The following is an 18453-nucleotide window of genomic DNA, read 5'->3' as shown; positions in this document are numbered from 1 at the left end:
AAACCAAGAGAGAACAAAAGGATAGTCTTCATGAGTGAGAGAGCACAGTGTGCTTATCTCCTCTACAACTTGTGGCATTCTCCTATGAACACAACATGGCCAAGGCCTGCAGCTCCTTAGAGAGGTAAAGGAGAAGTCCACAGAAAGCAAAGATTCATCAGTTACTTACACCACACGTTTTCTTACTAAAAATATAACCCTGAGACAAGCCCCAGGGCAGGATCTGACCATTTCCCAGAGTAGAGTGATATTCAGAACTGGGCTTTGTTTTGTCCTGTGATTGGGGATTTGCACTTTCCCCCTCCATCGTAAGGATGGCAGCAGTTTCTCCTTAAAGCTGAATTTTGCAGCACCTCCAAAATCAACACAAAAAACAAAATGAAAAGTCGGGTTGGTTTGAAACATGGCAGGGCAGGTAGGAGCCCAGGTAGAGTTTATGGAGAAAGTTTGAAGTCGTTTGAAGAAGCGATTCCTGAGAGAGGCACCCTATACCATGCGCTGTTTCCAAGCTTGCAAATCTCTTCCAAGTCTGTTTGCACACAGCGAGCGGGGAAATGGTGGATAGGGGACAGACGAAACGTACTTCTGCTGCAGAGACCTAGTGAGGGCCATCACCAAAAGAGCCTAACATCTCAAATATGAAAAGTTTTATTCAACTTTTTTTAAATGAGGGTGTGCTGGTGATCCACTCGGACAGCTGGCATGGGGCGCTGACTCCACAGTTGAGATCTTGTCTTCACTACTCGAGAGCTGCAATTACCAGTACATTCCCCACTCCTTCTGGACCCACAAGGGCCAGGAGAGGGTAGGTGGTGGGGCTGGGGACCACTGCTTAATATGTATGAAAGAGGTGCCCGGTCAAGCAATATTAACTTTCATAACTGATGCAGCAAGCCCAGAGGTGCCTGGGCTCAGACCTGGCAAGCCCAGACATGCCGGGGCTCAGACCTGGCAAGCCGTGGCACAAATTAAGCATGTCTGGGGACTGGTGCTAACAGCTCAGGTCCCGTTACAGATGCCTCAGTCAGTGAACTCCCAACATTCAACAGCTCAGAGTCCAGGTTTGACGAATTAGACATGGTTCCTTGGCCGGGTATAGTGACTGAGGATTGGGCCTGGAGCCCAGGGAGTGTTACTGGAGGCCCCCAGGGGCTGGCGGGAAGAGGGTGGCATTACTGAAGCATACCTGTGGGGGGCATGGCAGCGGGTGGGGGCAGAGATGGCAGATGGGCAGGATCAGTTACAGCACAGAAGTTTGTGGCTCCACTCCAGCTGTTTCTCCCCCCATCTCCCTGTCCCTCCTTGGACTCCGGTGCCGCCGAGAGAGGCAGTGTGGCCTGGTGGTTGGAGGAGGGGACTGAGGAGCAGCTCCCCAGCGTTTGCTATCCAAGTTTGACACTCACTTGTTTGACACACTTGTTGCATGACCTCGGTTGAGTCCTTTTTGCCTCATTATGCCCACCTGTAAATGGGGTCTATATATGTGCAGTATAACACTAAGCCACTTCACAGGGGAGTGGGTTGTAAAATGCTTTGAGATCTACCAGCGACAGGCTTCCTAGACGTGCTCTATAACTATTGCGTAAGTGCTAACAGCTGTTTTCTATGTGCCACGTGCCATTGATTCTCATTTACTACTAACACACAGAGCACACGGCCTCTCCAAGTGCCTCAGGAGGAACAATTCCTACTGGAGTTCCTGGGAGCCGAGTGCACCGTCCCTTAGAGTGCTGGAGCATGCTCCCGTCGCTGATCTTGGCCAGCTCTGCTAGCTGGTAGAGGGGATGTGGGACCATGACACAACTCCACCTTGCTCCCTGTGGGATGGCTTGTGCTCCCAGCACAGTAGGAGGACTTCACCTGTGCCTGGCTCTTGCATAGCAGATAAATTCCTTGTACCTGCCCTCCAACTTCGGGCACCATGCAAGGGCCAGGCATGCACAGTCCTGCCTTAATCATTCCAGTCTCCCATACCAGCGAAAGTGGAAGGCGCACACACAGAACGTGCAAGCGTGTCCTCTCCTAGGCCTGTTCCTTGCACTAAACCATGAGTCAGTGCGCCTTCCCTGCCTTGCACATCTAGGATGGTGTTATGCTTCTGCCAGGCTGGGGGCTTTGTCATTGTCCATCTTCCCAATTCCCTCTGGCTCCCTGACATGTTTCTGGTGCCACCTACTGCAGAATTACCCACCCCCCGAGAATTTCCTGTCATTCACTTGTGCTGCGGATCGTGGCTTGGACGAGGGTTCTTGCTCTTCCACAGGGCCAGACGCACATGACTGAAAGCCAGAATGGGCTGTGGCCAGCCTGCGAAGAGGACCTGAGTGTGGCAGTCAGGGAATTAAGTAGCACTAGCTGTGTGCTAAGCTCAGCTGAGGGCAGAGCATTGATTTAATCTCTGGAATGTTTCCCCTGAGCCGCAGAGATCACCTCCCTAAATCTTGGTTGCTTTGCTTTGTCTCGCAGCAAAACAACGCAGAGGAATATTCTACAGCGAGTTAGCAGGCAGGGTTTGGATTGGCTTCTCCTGGGGGAAAGCAGGAAGGAGGGAAATGGAGGGCTGAATGGGGTTCCGTAAGGGGTGGTGACTCCATTCCCATATTCCCTGCGTCACAGGACACCACAAGCTGAGTGGCATGGGTAGGAACCTGCATTCTCTCTGTGATGGAGCAGGCAGGAGCCAGGAGCAGAGAGGCCTGTGTGGTTACAGGAGAGGCCAGTGCTTTCCCTGTACTAGATAACGCCACACTGGCATTGACAGCATCCATTCCAGATGTCCTGAGAACTCCAGTATTAACAGCTTCAGTACTCCAGAGCATGTCTCTTTTCCCCTAAGCTCAGAAGCACCATTTCCAATCTCCACCTCCTAACAACGCTTCGATCATATTAATGAAGCCAATAGAGGAACACAGACAAGTTTTTGGAAGAAGATTTTAAAACATTTGCAGGAAAAGTTTAATGAAATGTTGAACTGTCGAACATTTCCCATAACGCCTCATGCTGGAAGGGAAACAGCACAAACCTTTGTTCAGAAGATTTTTGTTGATATTTTCGAAAAGCTTGAAAAACGTTCTAGCAGTTCGATTCTCAGTATTGAGAAGATCAGCGAGGTCCAATTATAAACTCCCTGGAGGGTGGGTTAGACTGCCCGGGCCATGCGGTCTGCTGTGAGGAGTCTTCCCCTCCAGACAATGCACTGTGAATAGAGCTTATTTTATCTCTGTATTTGGCTCTGATGTGACTGCTGCTGGAATCCTGTGTCCATTCCTGGTGCCCACAAGTCAAGAATAATGTAGACAAATTGAAGAGGGTTCAAAGAAGAGCCATGAGAATGATTAAAGGATTAGAAAAGCTGCCTTCCAGTAATAGACTCAAAGAGCTCCATCTATTGAGTTTAACAAAGAGAAGGTTAAGGAGTGTCTTGTTGACAGTCTTTAAGTACCTACATGGGGAACAAATAGTTAATAATGGGCTCTTCAAGCTAGCAGAAAAAGGTATAACTCAATCCCATGGTTGGATGTGGAAGCTAGACAAATTAAGGCTGAAAAAAAGGTGTATATTTTTAACCATTGAAACAACTTAGCAAGGGTACCGGTGGATTCCCCATCATTGACCATTTTAAAATCACAGTTGGATGTTTTTCTAGGAGATCTGCTCTAGCCATTATTTTGGGGCAGGTCTCTGGCCTAGGCTGTGCATGCGGTCAGACTAGATGATCACAGTGGTCCCTCCAGGCCTTGAAATGTCTGAATCTATGAAAATGACAATGTCTTTTATGACAAGTACCCACTGACTAGTGGCACTTACCTCCTCCCTGACGATGTCACAGCCCCTCCATGGAACTGGGGTTACCTTCCTGATGGTATCTGAGAATCAGGATTAATCTGAACTCTGTTCCTGTGACAGCAGCCAATGGCGGGAGCTATTAGCTAGGACCTAAATATTCTTTCTGCTCCTATTTACCGTGTGCTAGGTTGGGGTGTTCTTGTGCTGGCCTGCTGGAATGTGTTTACGCATTCAGTGTGTTTTATCAATGCTCGCATACTGGTGCCGAGTTCGTGTACCGGACACTGACTTGCAGGGGAGCATCTGCTTTTGACAGGCAGTATGTATATTGTGTTGATGCGGCCCACACAACACACACAGAGCTGCACACGCAGCCCACAATGGTAAATCGGTTGAGAACCACTGGGATAGAGTGATGCAAAATCTCCAGGCCTCCTGCATGTATGAACCTGGGAAACGGGATTTGTTCTGGCTTTAGTTGCAAGACAAATGAGGTCGAACAAACCTCATGTGTGTGACTCTTGAGCTAACACAGAGGCTGGAGGTGGGGTTGTGGATCTCAAACGTTGGGAGCTGGTCAAAATGTTCTCATCAAAATATTTTTCCAGGCCGCAATGGCTTTTTGACAAAACAGAAATGTTCATGGAAGCTTTTCTGTTTCTGTGAACAATTATTAGTGTGTATTACTGGTTTCTAAAATCTGAAATATTGTCAGGTTTCAGTTTTTTGATGAAAACCCAAAAAAAATTGAAGGAAATTTTCAGCAAAATTTTTTTTTTCTTTTTCACCTAAATTATTTTGCAGAGGATCAAACATCATTTCTCGACCAGTTCTACCCCTCCCTCTGTCCTTGGGAGAGATGGGTCGAGGCCATGAGTTGAGAGCTATGTAGCATTCATGGGGCCCCAAGCTGTCACTTGTTTTGGTGCTTAGGTCAGCTTTGTGTCGGAAGAGAACGGGAGCTAAAAGGCTGTTACTTGTTTGTATAGTATTCTCAGCAGTCTACTGGTTTTAAACCTATTTCCTATGCCCCTCTGACCCTGCTAAATGAGGTCAGGTATGGGTCTGGGGAAGGGGAGATTGATTTGGGGGTCAAATTAAATGCCTATAAACGAGAGAGGAAAATAGGTTGGTACTGCCTGCTTGCTGGAAGGATGGGTGACTAACCCAGGATGAAATTCATTCGAATACACAAGGCTAGCTACAGTTCTCTGCATCCATTAAGCCCAGTGCACAAGTTGTTCAGAGAGCAGGGGCCCCGGGTTTAGTGGCTGAAAAGAGGAGCCTGTGTATGCCCTTTGATCTGGGGAAAGGCCCTGGGATTGGTGACTTCAGCGATTCCGTTGTCCTGATTCTCCATGTCCTTGTGCAGCTTACACCTGTGCAAAACACACACACAATTCTGGCAAATCATAACACGCCCACTTTGCCCTTGGCAAAGGTGTTGAGACAAATTGCAAGGCACTGGAGAATCAGAATCACCGCAGAGAGATGAAACATAAAACCCTGTTCCTGGCCCCTGGTGATCACTGAAAGACCGAAGGCACTTCTTTGGAGTGAGGTTTTAACTCTTGTAGCCTGGCTGCGTTCCCCTCTAGATGATTACACTCTACCTAAATTCTCTTTGCAGTTTCAGTTGGATGTAATATTCTGTTTTAGTTCCAGTTCCAAATGACTGCATCATGTTACTCTCTGCTGATTAACAGCTGTTGTGTTCCTCTAGGCACTAGCTGCATTTCAGTGATGGGTGAAGTCTTTAACTCAGAGTTTGTAAACTGCTTTGGGATCCCCTAGGAATAAAGGAACATTGTGAATGGAAGCTGTTATCATTTTAATGAAACTCTCATGACAGTTCGCCACGAAACTTAATTTTGTTGTCTGAGATTTGTAAACCTAATAAGATGTTTGGCCAGCCAAAATACTTCCCACATGTGACATGGGGCTTGAAAATTAAGGCTTCATTTGGAATGCAACAAAACCCTTGAAGCTTTGTCACTATTGCAAACGCAGGGGTTTTTTTTGCAAACAGCACTCATAAATATTTAAGGTTTTTTGTCTTTTGACAGTTTCATTCTATATAAATTAATACCTGTCTTGTTAAAAAGTCCAATAATTCTATCCCCTGGTGGGTCCCAAAAGAACTCTTAAATCTGTGATCATATCCACTTCCAAACACTACTTCACTAACTGTATTCATCTGATGCATCCAATGAAGTGAGCTGTAGCTCATGAAAGGTTATGCTCAAGTAAATTGGTTAGTCTCTAAGGTGCCACAAGTCCTCCTGTTCTTTTTGTGAATACAGACTAACACGGCTGCTACTCTGAAACCTGTATTCAAAATGACGAGTGTCCAGGAAATGAAGATAAGTTGTGTGCTGAAACTGATATTTGAACCAGCTGCCAAATTAACCTTAATATCTGCTAAATCAGCATATTTCCTCAGAAACGTGGAAGGGGGCAGGAATGACGGCAAAACCAAAGGAGATGCTGCAAACAGCTATCTCATTTTGAAATAGCCCGCTCAAAGTAGGCTCATCCCACTTCTGGAGAGCAATGCCTGACTCATGCTTGCTGTTAATGGCATTGACATTTCAAAAAGAAGTAGTCGTGCTTGCAAAACCCATCTGCTTTAAGGACCCTGGGTATCAGTGCAGTTGGAGATTTGCTGTTTGTTAGAAGGCCAAGCATTCCATGCAAAAGTTGGAGCTGTGAAGAGTTTTGCACTGTCGGTCTGGTTTGGCCCAGTGATTAGTGATCTCCTAAAAGTTCAGCCAGATATGTACTCACAAGTGTGGGTGCTTGTGCCGTCCACTCAGGACTGCCAAATTAGAACCTAATCCGGAGGGGGCACTGAGCCACTGCAATTCCTGAGCAAGATCTCAGAAACTCTGAGTCAAGTGCCCTTGATATATAAAATAATCATAAATCGGGTGCTGCTATTGACTCTCTCTGATCATATAAGAATTAGGAAGACAACCAAGGAACTTGAAAGGAAATCAATTTAATGTGGGTAAAGGAGAATGTGGTACTCATTTACACAAAACATAAGGAAGCTGTGGAACTCATTGCCACCAGATATCAGTGAGGCCAAGAGATGAGCAGGATTAGAAATGTACATGGATAATGAGAGCATCCCCAGTGACGATAGACAAGATAAAAATGTATGAGAGGAAACCACATTCTTCATGGACTCGGCCACCCATGAAATGATGAGAGTTAGGGGGAAAATGTCCCCTGTGGACTTCCATCATTGTGCATTAGAGAGTCTCTTGCACTTTTCCTGGACGTATCTGGAGCTGGCTGTTATCAAAGACAGGATGATGGAGTAGATGGACCCTCTGGGCTGATCAGATATGGAAGACTCAGCATTCTAACAATGCTGGGTCTTCTGGTGTATGTGGCCGATGCCTCTGCATTACAGAGAAGGATGGCTATGGGCCGCATGGTGAAACACTGTGCAAAACCCCCCATCAGTTTCCTTTGTTTCTGATAAAGAACTAACAGCTGTTTACAAATCAGGATGCAGTGCATCCTTCCAGGCTTGGTGCTTTTTAAATCTCTTCTTCCTCTCCTTCCCGAAATACCCCTGAGGTTACCTAGGCTGCTCTACTTACTGTGTGTCTGGGAGAAATGTTGTATTTTCTTTCGTTTTCATCATTTAAAAACTCCGGGAAATAAATCTGTTGGTAAAAGGAGAAGTGATGAGAAGGTTGCAATCCCCCAAGCTCCTGTAATGTTAACTTCAGAGCTTCTCACAGCCATGGACCCTTTAGTCTGTTTCCAGGAACATGCTCCTTTGATGCAACTCTCTGCGGGCAGAGCCCCAGGGAGCAGGGCCCCTGCTGGGCAGAGGGTGGGAATAGTGAGTCACTCCTCAGTCTGCTGTTAGGCTTCAAGGTGCAACTCAGCCCCCCACACTGCAACCTCTGCCACCACTTATGGGCTTCTGCCCTACCACTTCTGCATGGGAATACCGGGCTAATGGATCTGTACAAAGCAGCCACCCGCTGGCTTCCCCGTGCAACCTCACTGCAAGACTTTAGGCCCAGATCCTCAAAGACTCCCCACTCAGTGTATATCTGGTGCCTGTGTATATCTGAGCCCTACATTCTCACTCTAACCCAGTTGCTTCCCTTCCCTTCAGGGGACTGTGTCCTTGGGCTCTGCCATCGCCGGTATATTTAGCAAGCCATTATTCTCTCTCAAATCGATATGTCCCTCCAAAAGGCCACGATTCCTGATAGGAAAACAAATGCAACTCTGCTGCCACAGAGAGCGCAAGATTTATCTTAAGCAAGTGACCTGCCCAGAGTTTCGTATTGTCCTGCAGGGGACTCTCAGATTGGAAATGATTCAATTTTAGCTTTCAAAGATGATTTTGTTTGTGGTTGAACTAAAAACTTTTCAAGGGAGCCTTGTAAATCTTGGCAAGCCTGTAGCAGTATTCCTTATTTAAAAAAGAAAACTAGAAATGGCAAACGGGAAGAGAGACCATCCCCTCCCCTCCAGTCACTGTGTCTTCATGGTACAGGGATATATTAAATAGATTCCGATTTGTATGCTAACTGCTTTGCTTAGGAAGCTCACAGCCTTTCCCTTCTCAATCATGTTTTGCTTAGAGAACTGCAGACTCCTAGTCGGATTTGCAAATAAAAGCATTGCCCCATTAAGTTAAAGACGACACGAGCATACACCCCTTAATCTAGCATGCCTTTCACGGAACGGCTTTATTTTAGAATTTAACGCTTCGAACCCACAGCTTCTAGAATTGAAACAGGAGTTCTAGACTTTAGAACCTTGTTATAATGACACAAGTTTTGCAATTTGGAAGCTGCGATGAATTTTCACAGTGAGGATACTAAGCAAGGAGCAGTCACAAATCAGCAGTAACATAAAGACAGCTGCTCCAGACATACAATCCCAATAAAGTGGCCTGCGAAGGATCTTCCATCCAAGGTCGTCAATGCTTTACAAACACCCTGGAGTTCAGCCTCACAGTGTCAAAGTCAGATTCAGGACTCTCATAATTTGTCAGACCACTCTGTTTATTAGCAAAGCGCTTTGCTAATGCACCCAGATGTGAGCCCCTCTCTGAGGCTCAAGATAACTTATTTATACACCTAAGCCAAAGCCAATTTAACATAAGAGACAAAAGAAAGCACAAACTGACAAATATACATACATATCTTATTTGCATACTAACGTTTACCAATCTCCTAGCTCAGTAGGAGCTCTAAGTTAATTAGTTTGAGGACCCATTGTCTCACACTCCTTAATGTTTCTCTTCCTGACAACTATATTTCAACAAACTCTTCAAGTAGCATTTCTTTAATGAATTATAATTTCAATATAATTCATTCTACTTTCACAACAGCAATAGGTCAGGTCGGTTCTGTAGGTGGCATTCTGCCCATTTGACAGCTGGGAAAGTTGAGACACAACCTGGTGAAGTTTACACAGAGCTGGGGATAGAACCCAGATGTTCCAAGTCCCGTGTCAACCTTAGACCAAATCTCCTCTCCCTCAGTTGTTGTTATTACTCGAGTGAGATGAAGCCCAAAGGCATAGAATAACAAAAGCTTCTGACTCCGCAAGGCAAGTGTGACACTTCCCGGGGTACTCAGGGTTGTGAGGGACATCGCTATCACCTGCCCTGAGTGTGAGGGAGCCTTGTCCGTGCATGCCTGGGAGCTGTTCCCTGACTTCACTGGCCACAGGCTACACAAGCCCTGCCCTCCAGGGCTACACAGACCCTGCTGTCTTTCTGCAGTTAGCGACAGGGCCTGAGCCCCGCGAGCCTCTCCCTGTAGTGCCCAGCCCCTGTGCTACTGGACACTTGCAGAATTCACAGCTTCCTTGCTTCCAGAGAAGCTGTACAGTCCACTTGCCAGTTCCCCCTCAGCTTAATACACAGTCCTTAGAGAGGTGTACAGTGAAATCAAATATATGCTTAGTTAATGAGGCACCAAGATTCAAGTGGCTGCAAGTAGAAGTATTGGAAGCAAAAGGTTAGCTATAAAATAAAATCATACCACACATACTAGAACCTAGACTTACTTAACTGGAGACTTTCATGTGTAAGAGAGCAATGCTCACCCAAAGTCCTTCCAGCGTGTAACAGCCAGGCTTGGCTGTGATCTTCCATTCATGAGACAAGTCACACTGTCAGATTGCCTCCTCAGTGACAGATCCCAGTGTATCTCTGCACCCCAGATATATCCCAGCAATCCATTGTCTTTATTCCCCAACAGGATCCCATTGTGCTGTTTTTCTCCCTGTAAATTTCCTCTCCATGTGCAAACAGGCATCCACTGCAAGACACACAATGTCCAAAACACACACAACCAGCCAGAGGAGAGTCTGTTACCTCCTGCTTCACAGGAACCTGTCCAAGACACGAACCTCCTGCTTACCTGCCTTATGAACATAAGTTTCAGTACAGACACATAACTCCTTAAGTATTATCCATACATACATTTCACAGTGACTGTGATGAGCAGCGGGTTACTGGCTCTCATCAGAGATCTCCCATTGGTGAATTATGCATATATCCAACGCAGGGCATCCCTGTAAACCTATTGGCACCCCCTGTGCTCACTGCCTGGGTGGGCACGATGTACCTGGGTCATGGTGAGAGCAGTGCTTGTATTCACACTGTAGTCAGTTGGACTGCGTATGGTAGCACACAAACACTACTCCCCAGCATGTGCTATGATACTGGGCTGTAAATTAGGACGAAACAGGAGGGGAAGGAAGCAAATAGCAATCGGTCGGGAGTTGTATGATGGGAAGGAGGAAAGGTTGATTCATAGTATCAGTTATTTACAATGGGATTAATCTCATGGGGCCATGTAATGCCTGCAGTTTTGAAGCATTGCCAATGGGGTGTTTTGCCTAAAACTAATCTAAGATATGACCCAGAGCTGTGCCTTAAGATCCCTATTTATAGAACTTTATAAAATGTAATGGCTTATGGAGCTGTGATCTCTGGATTGGAGAGCTGAGACCGTTTCAGCGCTCCCGGAGGGGCACGTGCTTTCACTCACAGGGTCACTGTCCTTCCCAATAGGTGGCTTTATTTGTGATTTGCATTGCACGGGTGCCTCGAGGCCTTACCCAAGATCAGGACCTCCCCGGGTGCCAGGGATCAAGGCCTGCAGCAGAGTCAGTCTCCTGGCAACCCAACAAGCACAGCTGGCTGGCAGCAGGCTGCCTGGGTGACTGCACACTGACTGGTCGGGAAGGGCAACTGGCTGGCTTTTAACTCCAGCACCAGCAGCTCCCTCGCTGCCCTCTATAGCTGGGATTCTCCCTGTGGCTGTGCCTCCTCTCCTTGTTCCTGTCTTGCTCCTAGTCCCAGGGCCCTGCCACCTCATCCTGCTCCTGGCTCCATCTCCCTCAGCCTGGCTCTGGCTCTGACCCTTAGTTTGGATCAGCTTCCCAATTCTCGCTTTGTCCACCAGGCCTGGCTGCCCATGGCCCATCTCTAACACAGTGCTAGCCACTGCATGTACACATGGCAAGGCATAGGCCATGCCCCAAAGACCTTGCCATCTAAATGGACAAGTAGGGAGAAAGGGAGTATGGATTCCCTCACTCTAAAGAAGGGGAACTGAGGCCCAGAGAAATTAACTGACTTGTCCAAGGTCATGCAGGGATTCTGTGACAGAGCCCTGACGTGGACCCACGTCTCCTGAGTTCAGTCCAGTGCCTTAACCAGGAGATGAACCGCTCCTGTTTTGAACTGTGTAAATTGTTGAAAGTTTTCTGGTTTGCCTTAAATCTATAGTTCTGTTAGAAAGTGGATAATGTTTGATCCCGTAATATTCCCCTGCATCCAAACCAGTGCCTCAGGTCAGACAGCTAGAGTCCCTTTTAGAGACAGCACAGGAACACTCTTATCCAGACCTGAAAAGTAGAAGACAGCAGTTTGTTTCATGCTAGTCATGAGGCTACAAGTTATAATTTCCCCTGGAAACAGCTTCCACAGCGGTCATAAAGCACAAAAAAAGTGTTAATTGCCTTGTGTTGTTGTGTTCTCCGAGCAATTAATGTGTCACCATCTATAGCGTAGGTGGGTGCAGGTATCCAGATGGGGAATTGGGCAAAGGTGTTTTCATTGCTTTCCAGCTCTCCTGGTGTTATTAATTGATCTTCTTGCCACGGGAAAGGGACTCAGGCAAAGGCACAGCAACTGCACCCAGATGAGCCATTTATCAGCAAGCAGGGAACTCGTGTGAACCTATTTAAATCACCATGACATGGCTGGTGATTTAAACGTGGCTGCAGTGTATTATATGGTGACGTGGCTGCAGTGTATTATATAGTTTGGCCATCCGGGGCCTTGAATCTCCTCTGTCGCGCTGGTTTTACACTGGCAGTCACAGCAGTGTAACGGAACAGGGCCGAAGAGTGTGATACGCTCCCAAACAGCCTCCTTCCCTCCCCCTGTGCGTGTGATTGCACCGGGGACCTGGGAGGGAGAGGAGCTGTGTCCCATCGGAGAGGGGGGAATAGATCTAGGAGATTGGAATGTTTCTCATTAGGGACCTTTTCCAAAAGCCCACTGAAGTTAGCACACAGACTCCCATTGATTTCAACAGGCTTCAGACCAGGCCCTACATATTGAATCCACTCCCCTTTTTGAAGAATGGTTCCAGAGATGGGCTCAGGCCAGGGGGACTCCAGCTGCAGAGTTCATCCTGTTATACCAATAAAATAAAAACCAGGAAGATCGTATTAAAGGGGAAAAGGCAAAATACCACATTTATTGTGAATACAGAAAGAATCATAGTAAGCAGTTAGTTATAGCTATTACATTCCATTCAATCTCACATTCATTTATACACACACACACAGGTTCTGCAAGGTTGTTATCATAGTTACCAGCCTTAGAGTTGCTCATGCCAAGCCACTGGCCAGGTGGCCTGGACATGAGGAGGGAGCAGGGCCTTGTCAGATGCTCATCTGATGCTCCTGGAAGTTGGTTTGCAGAATCAGACCCCAAAGTTCTCACTTTCTAGAGTCCATTTTTATAGGAATTTCTTCCTATGCCAGTCTATGGGAATTGCTTCATCATGCTGTTGCTGAATCAATCAGCAGATAGCACATTCCTGAAATCTCCGTGCTGCCAGATGTTATCTTGTTCTTTGGTTCTCCCATTCTTGAGGCTGTTGGGTGGATTCCAGTTTGCCCTCCGGGGGTCCTCTAGTTGTTTCCACTTGACACCTTCTTCAGCCGATGGACACTGGATTCTTAGGCTGGCACCTCCCTGATCATTCAGTTATTATCCACACCAAGCATCCATCCACATACATCCTCTATCTCTATTTTAATCACAGTTATTAACAAAGCGAGATGAATACAACAAAAGGGCGGGGAGTCTCTGGGTGCTATTTCTGTTGTTACAGAATATTGCTTTGAGTCTCTCTCTGTGTGAGTAGTTGTTGTTACAAAGAATTCTTTGAGAACAGACTCTGTCTTAGAATGTACTAACGCAATTAGCAGCTTGCCAAGTTTCACACACAGAGGGAGAGAAACAGTACCAAAAACCAAGAGACCTCTTAATTAGTAATACCCTGGAATTTAAACTATGGGGAATCAAACTCATTTGTGGTTTTAATACAGAACTTCTTTAATATGATCCAACAAGCCCCCAGCCCAACCCCAAAGTGTGGGGGTTTTGTTTCGAGCCATTAGAAAGATAGGGGCCTTTCGTAAATTTCTTCTGAGCCAGGTTCGGCTTTCAAACACCGTCAAAGTTCAGAAGTGTTCCACTCCAGTGTCTCTGTTCAGCTCTACTTCGAATGTGTTAAATGTCTATTTCTGGAAAAGTATAACAGTCGGGAGACTTGTAAATATCTCTCTGGTTCAAGATCTGCAGCCAGCTGTGTTTGAGTGCACAGAGAAAACCGGGGTGCACACAGTGAAAACCGGGGTGGGAGGGGAATGAAAGTTCGATTGCATAGGACCAAATTTAAAAAATAAGTGGCCAGAGGTACCCATGTAATTGTGTGCAGCATTTGTATGCAGTTGCCAGAACCAACCAACCAAATCAGTAGATGACTGAGTGTGCAAATGAGAAGTTCTGATTGTAAGTAGACGTGCAGTTGCACTTGCCCATCTACTTTTACCCACTGAGCCGAGCCTCGACCCACTTAAACCTTGGCCATCCATGTGCCATCAACGCATCTTGTGCAAGGCAGTCAGTCAATCTGTGGTATCTTTTTGATTTTAAGCCCTTGAGTAATTGATTCCATTCATTCGCCAGCCATGTGTCTGCAAGTTTTTTTGTCCCATTGTCTTACGTGATGGTACAGGAAAGCTCAGCCGAGCTGGTGATGGTTATGTGCTGTCAGCACAGTGCACCAGTGATTCCAAAGACTCCAGCATCTGACCATGAATAAATACCATTCAAAACCAGACTCAGACAAGGATGGTTTCTCCTCCTTTTTACTGCTGGCAAAGCTGGTTTGGTTGGTACGTGCTCTGTTCCACAATGATGTCCTTTTTGTTGTTTCGTGAATTGTTCATACTAAAGTCACACTAGTTACAATAAATAACATGCCATTTATTTGCAGCTAAACAGGTTCAATCATATACATAGCCCATCACCATACTGCCTGAGCCCCTTGCACACATTACTGAATTTCTCTTCGCAACACCCCAGTGAAATAGGGACGCGTTATTGTACCATTGCTGGAAACTGAACCTAGATCTCCTGAATCCCAGTCCGGAGAGGCAGCTGTCACTCTGCAGACCGGGGTTCAGTTCCTTACTCTGCTACTGACTGACTGTGTGACTGTGGCCATGTCACTTAATCTCTCAGGGTTTGTCTGCACTGCATTTAAACACCTGTGGCTGGCCCAGATTGGCTGACTCAGGTTCAGGCTGCAGGGCTGTTTAATTGCAGTGTAGACATTCAGACTCGGGCTGGAGTTGGGGCTCTTGGACCTTCCCTCCTGTTGGGGTCCCAGAGCCCCGGCTCCAGCCCAAGCCTGAAGATCTACACTGCAATGTTACAGTCCCGCACCCTGAGTCCCGTGAGCCTGAGTCAGCTGACATGGGCCAGCCATGGGTGTTGAACTGCAGTGTAGACGTAACCTCAGTGCCTCAGGCTTCCATCTCTGAAATGGGGGTGGAAATACAGGAGTGTAAATCAGGTGCAAATCCAGTGAAGTCAGTGGGGTTACATGGTGTAAAACTGTTTGAAGTGAGAGGAGAAGCAGGCATTGTGCGTGCTCCCCCACTCTCTTACACAGTGGTTTGTGGTCGGTAGATCACCCTCTCAGTTTACTCTTCCTGGCTCACACAAACTGAATACTACATTCCCTCTCCATTGGCCTAAGCCATAGCCCAGTAAGTCAGTGGGATTCTTTCCATTCCTTTTACTGGACTTTGGGGCAGGCCACATGTGACTGCTGTGAGCACACTTTGAGAGCTACCTTTGCCTGAAAGACACTGATGGAGTTTAGAGAAGAGCCACAGAAATGATCAGGGGGTTGGAGGCATTTATGGGGAAGGATTAAAAGAGCTAGGGTGGGATATTCCAAAGCCTCTAAGGGTATGTCCACACAGCAATGAAAAACCTGCAGCTGGCCCATGCCAGCTGACTTGGGCTCAGGCCAAGGGGCTGTTTCATTGTGGTGCAGATGTTCAGGCTCGGACTGGAGCCTGGGATCTTCCCTGCAAGTTGGGAGTCCCCGAGCTCGGGCTCCAGCCCAAACCCAAACATCTACACTGCAATTAAACAGCCCCACAGCCCGAGCCCTGCGAGCCCAGGTCAGCTGGAGCTGGCCAGCCGCAGGTGTCTAATCGCAGTGTAGGCAGACCCTAAGTGGCTTACAAGTCCAGGTCCCAGTGACTGTCAGTAGGGTTTAGTAATATATAGCACGATTGATTTTTAACAGGACTTCTGCTCCAAAGTTATTTACGGATTTTGAAAATGCCACTCAAACGGCTTAGTTAGTTGAAAACTACTTCGGGGGTGAGATGGGCGCTGGTGTGAGTTTGCCGCTATCTGAAGGCCGTGCACCACACAATGGGAGGAGTTAGGCTGGGAGTAATGGAATTAAATTAAGAAAAGGAAAATTCAGGATGAACTTAATGAAAAACACCCCAGCAGCGAGATTCATTAGACTGTAGAATAGCTTCCCTAAGGAAGTACTGGACAGTTCCCTTTCCCTCGGACAGTTAAACGAAGACTGAATCCAGTCCTGGAAGTCGTATGATAGGGAATGATTCTAAAATGATGGGACATAACAAGATGCGCTTAAAGGTTGCATGAGAGTAGTTAAATAAGTGACTGTCGTACCTTTTATGTAACTCAGATAGAGGCACAGTATTTCTACTAAGATAAGAATTATTCTGACTGTCTCTTTCACGTCAAGTAAAACTGAAAGCAATGCCGAAACCAGCTAGTATTAGCCAGGAGTACCCAGTAACTGTACCCAGATGGGAAGACAACCTCCCCTGACTGTAACAGACTCTCCTCCACCAGAGATGAAATTATTTACCCAAAGTAATTACTCCACTCACAACTAGGGACAACTCCCAGAGACCAGACATCTGCTGTGCTTTGACAAGTCATTTGCTTACAAATTAATTTATGGGACAAAGGCAGAATAAACACAGTAAGCACCTATATAAATGATTTTTAGAAAGACCTCTTTGTTGTTTTAACACGCAATAAACATTTTTTGGAACTATTTTTATAATTCCTAAGTAAAGATTTCTGTGAAACCAAAATCCTCCTCTGAGACAACCATGGTTAGAAAGAGGTCTTAAAACACCAGAGGTGAGCAGCAAATGGGAGAAAATGGGTTTGTGCCTTTTTTGTTTTTTTATGATGTATAAAGAAGGTCTGGAAAGTGGGCAACTTGGGGGAGGCTCTTTCTCTTGTTTTTCCTTGGAATGTTAAATCTGCCCTTCCTTCTTTCCGGTGGAGGACTCATTGAGTTAAAAGATACTCCCCTTTAGGTGTGACCAGTAAAGGGCATATGACACATTGTCGAGTCGTTCCAATTCTTTCTAGTAGAAGCCAGAGCTATTGAATTACAATATATGTCCATTTCCACATCTCAAATCTGTATCTACCTACAGATCTACAGTATGTAACAGTGAGACAAAGAGCCTAGCATGGTTCCAAATGAGAGTAGATATTGATGTGGATAATGAAAACCATCGCTTACATTCCATGGGTGTGTTGACAGAAAAAGATATAAGCTCTCCTGCTTTAGGACACAAGCCAACCACCAACTGACAAGGCATCGGAAGAAACTTCGCCCCCCCCCCACACACACATCTGTTCACAACCCACTGGGGTTGGGAACCCCAGACAGTAGCTAGTCTCAAAGACAGGATGCAGAACTACCTGGACCCCTGGGTCTGGGCCTGTGTAGCACTGATTGTTACTCTGTTGAGTTGTACATTTAAATGAGTTTATTTATGGTGCCTGGTCCTGACTGGTTTCAGTAAAGCCAGCAACTGGTATTTTTGCTCATGTTCCTATAGAATCCAAACTGTCTTCTTGCATGCTGCACACTGTGACAAAGCTGTGACATTGCTGATTTAGCAGCGCTGGACGCTGGACACGTTACACCCTTCTGGGACTCTAGAGCCAAAAGAAACTGGAATTCTAGATGAGAGGTTATTGGGTTCTGTGATGGGACAGCTGCCCCTCACTGGCTGGCAAAGGGTTAATAGCAGCCCTTGGCACGGCTGCGCAGAATCTAGCCAATCAGGGCCAGGCTGGGCCCTATAAGAAGGCTGCAGGGCAGAGAGGATCTCCGTCTCTCCCTGGAGCTTGAGGGAAAAGGACTGGCTACCTGTAGAGAGAAGCACCTGGGACAGAGCAGTGCTGGGCAGTGTCAGGGGAGCAGGCGGAGCTCCAGCCTGGCTGGCTCCCAGACTGTGGCCTCGACACAGGGGCCGAGTAGGTGCTGGGGCTACGGGGAAGTGGCCCAGGGAAAGCAGGTAGTGGCAGAGGGGAAGGAGAGGCAGTGAGCGGCTGCCAGCTATCACCTCCCTGGGTCAGGGCCCAGAGTAGCGGGCAGGCTTGGCCCTGCCTTTGCCTCACTGGCTGCTGAGGGAAGTGGCCAGCCAAAGGACTGCAGTTTGCCCCTGAGCAAGGGGCTGGACTAGGGGCTGCAGTTTGCCCCTGCAGTGAGAGGCTGGGCGAAGGACTGCTGGCTCCCCTGGATGTGGGGGAGACAACGGAGTTGGGGCAGAGGGCAGTGTCCTGAAGAGGGCGCCGCAGTCTGGGAGCGATACAGGTCCCTACAGACAGCGGAGACGGTGGAGAAGCAGCGACGGAGAGTGAGACACCACCAGAGGGGGTCGCCTTGCGGATGGACAGAGCTAATTCCCGGAGCAACGAGCAGGAAGCACCACGGTGGTGAGCACAACCCGTTACAGGTTCCTTTTTATTTTTTGCAGCTTCTGAATCTGAGGCTGCCTCCTTCAGAACCGCAAAGTAAAGGCTTGATCGGAGACCCTTATTTCATGAGGCTCACCCTCCGGCTCACCTACTCGTGCCGGGACTGTGTAGCCCTGGCAGATGCAGGGAGATTGGTCTTAGCAGTGGCTCTATAAAGGAATAAGGGCCACAGGATAAGGAGAGCCATAATTTTGTCCAAAATCCTAGGAGCCAAGTTGTTGCCATAAAAT

General features: G+C 47.1%; 1 long non-coding RNA gene across 1 annotated transcript; it reads right to left on the bottom strand.

Moving 5' to 3' along the window:
- Positions 1-3717: 3717 nt before the first annotated feature.
- Positions 3718-17860, bottom strand: LOC122461830. The gene is made up of 3 exons (XR_006284032.1): positions 17629-17860; positions 9565-9569; positions 3718-3728 (listed from the first exon to the last, which is right to left on the bottom strand). It is a non-coding gene; the product is annotated as an uncharacterized LOC122461830 (long non-coding RNA).
- Positions 17861-18453: the final 593 nt, after the last annotated feature.

The sequence above is a fragment of the Chelonia mydas genome, chromosome 9 (assembly GCF_015237465.2).
Source record: "Chelonia mydas isolate rCheMyd1 chromosome 9, rCheMyd1.pri.v2, whole genome shotgun sequence".
Classification (NCBI taxonomy): Eukaryota; Metazoa; Chordata; order Testudines; family Cheloniidae; genus Chelonia; species Chelonia mydas.
This window is presented reverse-complemented; position numbering and strand designations above follow the sequence as displayed.